General features: G+C 33.4%; 1 long non-coding RNA gene across 1 annotated transcript; it reads left to right on the top strand.

The window, feature by feature from the left end:
* Positions 1-1,024: 1,024 nt before the first annotated feature.
* Positions 1,025-2,620, top strand: LOC116011894. The gene is made up of 2 exons (XR_004097108.1): positions 1,025-1,141; positions 2,164-2,620. It is a non-coding gene; the product is annotated as an uncharacterized LOC116011894 (long non-coding RNA).
* The last annotated feature ends 3,380 nt before the right edge of the window (positions 2,621-6,000 follow it).

The raw sequence follows: 6,000 nt of genomic DNA, 5'->3' as shown, positions 1-6,000 counted from the left end.
ATCTAGTCATCTTCAATAAGGATAAGGTTGTCAATTTATTTGGGATGAATTAGGAAAATCACATTTTTTTTTAGTTTGAGTTATAATTAAATAGTACTCCCTCCATTCCGAGGCTTGACTGGAGCTATTTACAATTCAATTAAAATTAAGTTAGATATTAGTATGTAAACTTAATTTATATATTTAGAAATCACATTAAAAGTACTATTAAACACAAATAATAATAATAATAATAAATTAATAAATAAATAAATAAATAAATAAAAAGATAAGCAATAATAAAATACTAGAAAAGATGCAAAGAAGAAAAAGTTAGTTTAACGAGTGAATTATAAACATAAAATACAAAATTAGATAAATGGAGTAGTTTTTATCAGGAACTAAATCTGTACGACGGGTATAACTGAAGGATCATAAATATAATTTTACCCTCTAAATACTAAAAACTCAATGATCATATATGAACCTACAAATTAAAATAATTAAAGACAAAAATCAATATTCAATCATAATTTAAGTATTAAATTAAACATGCAATTTATCATTTTCTTTAACACCAAATTGAAATATATCTTCCGCCACAATTAAAAATTCTAATTTAATAATTAAATTAACATTTATATTTTATATATTATATTCTCAACACAATCCTCCTCGCGCGGACTCCGCAACGTAGCCTATGTAACTAACCTTAGCTTTAGTTCCAACAACCCAAGGTTGAAATCCTTCGTACGATCACATACTCATGATTATTTTTGTCATGAGAAAAAGGCATAAAACCTTTTGTTAATTTTGGTCAACGCTATAGAGGAAAGTAAAAAAATGCATTGTGATTTTCATTGTGACGAAGGATGAGTTATGAGCCTTATCTCACCCTCGAAATGTTTGACTAAAATTGTTTGAACAGTTCAGAATTTTTAACCCAATGGGCGGACAGCAAGAGTGCTACACATTGCGTCATATCCTGCTATATATACAACTTCATTTCTTGGAAAATCTATCATACACAAACTAACTAGCTCATATTAGGCTATTAGCTCCTCCTAAAGTGAATACATCAGAAATATGGCTACATCTCAGCTTACCAAAACCAATATTATTGTGCCTCTTCTTTTCTGCTTCCTTCTCATTGCAGCCTTTGGTGGGTACTCTCAAACTCCTATCCTTTCACTTTACTGATTTTTCATATTTTCTAATATATATTAGTTGAATTGGTTCTTATCACGTTTAATTTATAATGTAGCTTTATTAGTATACAAAAATTGTATTTTGAATTAGTTGAATATCTAGGTTAGACACAACCAGTTGTTTTTGTCATTTCTATATAAGCACTTTTTGAAAATACCTTTTACTTTTCAGTCCCATTGTTGTGATTTTTTTGTTTTTTACTACAGTCTAACATATCCGTAGTATAAGCTCAACAATATGATATGCCAACATTCTTGATTGGTATGAGGCTCAGACATGTGACCTTTTGTAAGGACCATAGCGATGCCATCAAATCGATCACAAAGTACTTGGCGTTGTGATTTTAGTTATTTTTCCAAATGTTATCTTATTTCCATTTTACCCTTATTAATACCTTTTACAACCTTCAACTATTTTGAAGAAAGACAAGTTTGAGAATAAAAATACTCAACTAATCTCCGTTTGCATCGGACCAGTCCTAACCATATTGATTTTTCATACGAGAGACGATTTTGAACTCCCAACCTCAGTGCATTTTTTGAGCTCAGTAGTACATTTCTCGACCTCATGCATTGTTGCCCTACGGAGCTCACTAGTGTATTTTTTAGGGATGGCAAAGGGGCGGGGCAAGGGCAGGGAGTATACTCCCCGTCCTCGTCCTCGTCCCTGTCCCCAGCAGGCTGTTATAAAAATTTCCCATCCCTGTCCCCATGAGGAATTAGGCGGAAGGGGATTCTCGTCCTGGGTCAATCCCTAGTCAAAATGTTAAATTAATGTAATTTTAATAATCAAATAAAAAATCTTAAGAAATGAGAGTGCATAACCAACCATTAACACCTATCAAATTGGTTAAATAATATCACCTTTAATTTTTAAAAACTCCTGACAAAGACATGCAATTACTATACCATACAGAATGACCGAGATTGAAGACAAGGTAATAATTAGTTTGTTTGACTGTTGAATATAATGTAGAGATGGAAACCGCAGAAGCAACATGTTGGGTTGCCTCAAAAACTTGGAACAGGAACTGCTACAATAATATGTGCAAAAATTGGTGCGACTCCCAAATCCAAGGCCCTTACTACTGGAAGTGTGAGAAAGCCTGCGGCAAAAGCTATTATTCTTGTGGTTGCTACAAGAATTGCTAGCTCATTATGCATGCATGCGAATATATGATCAAATCAAAGGAACCAATATTTATACTGCACGTACTGCTGCATGGGTTGATTATGACACAAAAATAAAATCTATATATAATATATGGACAAGCTACATTGCATGCATAAAGCTTGTTGTCCTTCTGTTGTGTGTTGTTTTCAATAGTGTATGTTGTTGTACTGTCTACTATCAAATAAAACGCATGCATTTGCATGTTTTATTATTGTACAATAAAAGATATGTATAAATATAATGGTTGTTGTAATGTGTACTATCAAATAAGACGCATTTGCATCTTTTATTATTGTGTAATAAAAGATATAAGATATGTTCCAATGCAAAATAAAAGATATAAGATATGTTCTAATGTACAATTCAAATGGTCATCAACTAACTCAAAATATATTACTCTATATATGATTTACCTCCTTCACTAGTCTTTAGGTGTATATATATATATATATATATATATATATATATATATGAATTCTAGTGCGGAAACTTGCTTAGGTGCAAAGATGTGGTTACATTTGAGTTGTTGATAAAATCTAGATCAATGGCTCAAATCAATCTACACTACAAGAAAAATGCTCATAGACAACGATTTTTAACCGTTGTCTATGAGGTAAAAATTTCTGTTGTTGAAGCCGGTGTTGTTGTAAGTCCTGCGCAAAGACAACGGTTTTTAACTGTTGTCTTTTTTAGAAAAGACAACGGTTAAAAACCGTTGTCTATTGAGTGTTCTTGAAGCCGGTGTTGTTGAAAGTTAAGCACATAGACAACGGTTAAAAACCGTTGTCTATTCAGTGTGTTGTTGAAGCCGGTGTTGTTGAAAGTCACGCACATAGACAACGGTTTTTAACCGTTGTCGTTTCTAAAAAAGACAATGGTTAAAAACCGTTGTCTATTGAGTGTGTTGTTGAAGCCGGTGTTGTTGAAAGTCACGCACATAGACAACGGTTTTTAACCGTTGTCTCTTCTATAAAAGAGAACAGTTGAGTGTTGTTGAAACCAGCGTTGTTGTATGTCCCGCACAAAGACAATGGTTTTTAACCGTTGTCTATTGAGTCTTGCTGAAGCTGATGTTAAAATGTCAAATTCATACGACAACGGTTAAATAAAATCGTTGTCTTTTTTAAAAAAATAAGCGCGCAAAGACAACGGTTTTAAAAAAACAGTTGTCTTTGTAGTGTTGTGTATTCAAGTGCACTAAAAAACAACACTTCAACGACAACGGTTACATAGAACCGTTGTCTTTTATTTAAAAAAATGCACATAGACAACGATTTTAAAAAATCGTTGTCTTTGCGTTGTTGTCTTTTTACAAAATGCACAAAGACAACACACTAAAGACAACGGTTCGGTAAAAACCGTTGTCTTTAATAAAAGTGTTGCGTCAAAGACAACGGTTTTGTCCAAAACTGTTGTCTTTTACACAAAAGACAACACTTTTGTCAAAAACTGTTGTCTTTTTAGTGTTGTCTATGTGCATTTTTCTTGTAGTGCAAAAAAAAAAAAAAACACGTATAACAACTAGTACTCAATTCTATACTCAATTTTGTACTCTTTCTGGTGTTACTTTCTTTCACCCTTCCTTCAACAATTGACGCACCTTAAGCATTAAAATCACGCATCTTAAGAAGGAAAACCATGCACCTAAAGAAGTAAAACCACACAATTAAAGCTTTAGACCGACTTACTTAAGTTTTTACAACTGACGCACCTTAAGCACACAAATCACGCACCTTAAGAAGTAAAACAACGTACTTGAAACTTTAGACCGACGCACCTTAAATTATCAACTAAAAAATAGACGCATGGCACCTTAAGCACATAAACCACGCACTTTAGTTAAACACAACTTCTACGCATCTTAAGCACAAAACATACGCACCTTAAGTTCTCAACTACATCAGTGACGCACCTTAAGCATAGAAACCACGCACCTAAAGAAGGAACATGACGCACCTTAAGCACAAGACCTACGCACCTTAAGCACAAACCCTACACACCTTAAGTTTGACCCATATGAAAAATGACCAAATTGCCACCGCATTTTTTTAAACGTTGTTAATCTTAGACGTTATTTTGGCAAGATCAATGACTAAGGTGTCACACAATTCTTATGGTTGTCTATTCCAGTGCATGTACGTAGCGTACTTTGTGCGTTTCCTAACCTAGTGTGTAATTTTTAAAGATGACCCATGTGCGTAACAATTTGTAAGTGTGTGCTTAACATTCATAAATTAATTTCACATCAGGGAACATTAAAACCGTGCATGCTAACAACTTTGATAAGGTAACACAGATATAACTAAAAAGGAAAATAGTAAAACAATGTAGTAGTAAATGCCCAAACCATCCACACCACCAACTTTATTACGTCAAAATAAATAAATGCTAAATGCTTTGGGGTGGTGCGAGTCTCCATTGTAGGAAACAACCCTAGCTCCTCATCAGTCAGAACATGATCAGGAGCTTGCCAAACAGGGCACTACTACAGAAAACATCTTCAACGTTGCCTAAATAACGTCGATTTTTTACAAACCCAATGTCACATAATTATTTGAAATTAATTTTTTTAACGAGTGATATGATGTCGTTTATATTGCATAACTGACGTCGTATCGAAATAAAAAAAAATATAAATTGATACGACGTCGGTTCACAAATCGAATCGACGTCGTATCAAAATTAAAAAAAAAATACAAATTGATCGATACGATGTCGGTTCGCAGATCGAACCAACGCCGTATACGACGTCGGGTCGATCTGCGAACCGACGCCGTATCATTATTCTTTAATTTTTTAAAAAAATATTAATACGACGTCAAGGAACCTAACCGATGTCGTATCAATTTTATTTTTTTTAAAAAAAATACCCTATGGTGTCGGTTGTTTAAAACAACCGACGTCGTAGGTTATACATATAAAAAGGGATTGCAGCAGAAGCTTTCCAAATTATTTGGAAACCTTCTCCCCTACTTTGTTGAAAACCCTCGCCGTCTTCCTCATACCAAATACAACCGTCTTCCTCGCCGTTCTTCACAGTAGCACGTTCAGTCGCACGTCCGCCACAGTCGCTGCCCACCGCCGACGTCCTGTTGTCCGCCGCCACCCTCGTCGTCGCCCACCGCTGCCGTTGCCGTTGCCGGAGGTACGTAGGAAAATGAATTATTTGCAAATTATTTATTTATAAATTTTGAATTTTATTATTATATTTCGAAATTTAGGGCTATATTTCAATCTTTGGAATTCTATTACAAATTTTAGGGTTATATTTCGAATTTTAGGGTTATATTTCAAATTTTAAGGTTATATTTCAAATTTTGGATTTATATTTCGAATTCTAGGGTATATATATTTATATATTATGTATTTATAGGGTTATTGTGCATTTTAGAAATTATTATTGATATATTTTGAATTTTAAGAAATTAATGCTAATATATGTTGAAGTTTAGAAATTATATGTTGAAATTTGAATTTTAATACTAATTACTTTGAATTTTATATTGAAATTTATGATAATTAAATTAATTAAAATTTTAATGTTAATTAATTATGAGGTAATAAGTTCTTTATTAATACCAAAGACCTTGTGGTCTAGTGGCACCTGATGTCCCGGTTTACACTCCCACATGGATGATG

Source organism: Ipomoea triloba, chromosome 3, assembly GCF_003576645.1.
Source record: "Ipomoea triloba cultivar NCNSP0323 chromosome 3, ASM357664v1".
NCBI classification, from domain to species: domain Eukaryota; kingdom Viridiplantae; phylum Streptophyta; class Magnoliopsida; order Solanales; family Convolvulaceae; genus Ipomoea; species Ipomoea triloba.
Note: the sequence above shows the minus strand (reverse complement) of the source record. Positions and strands in the feature narration are given on the sequence as shown.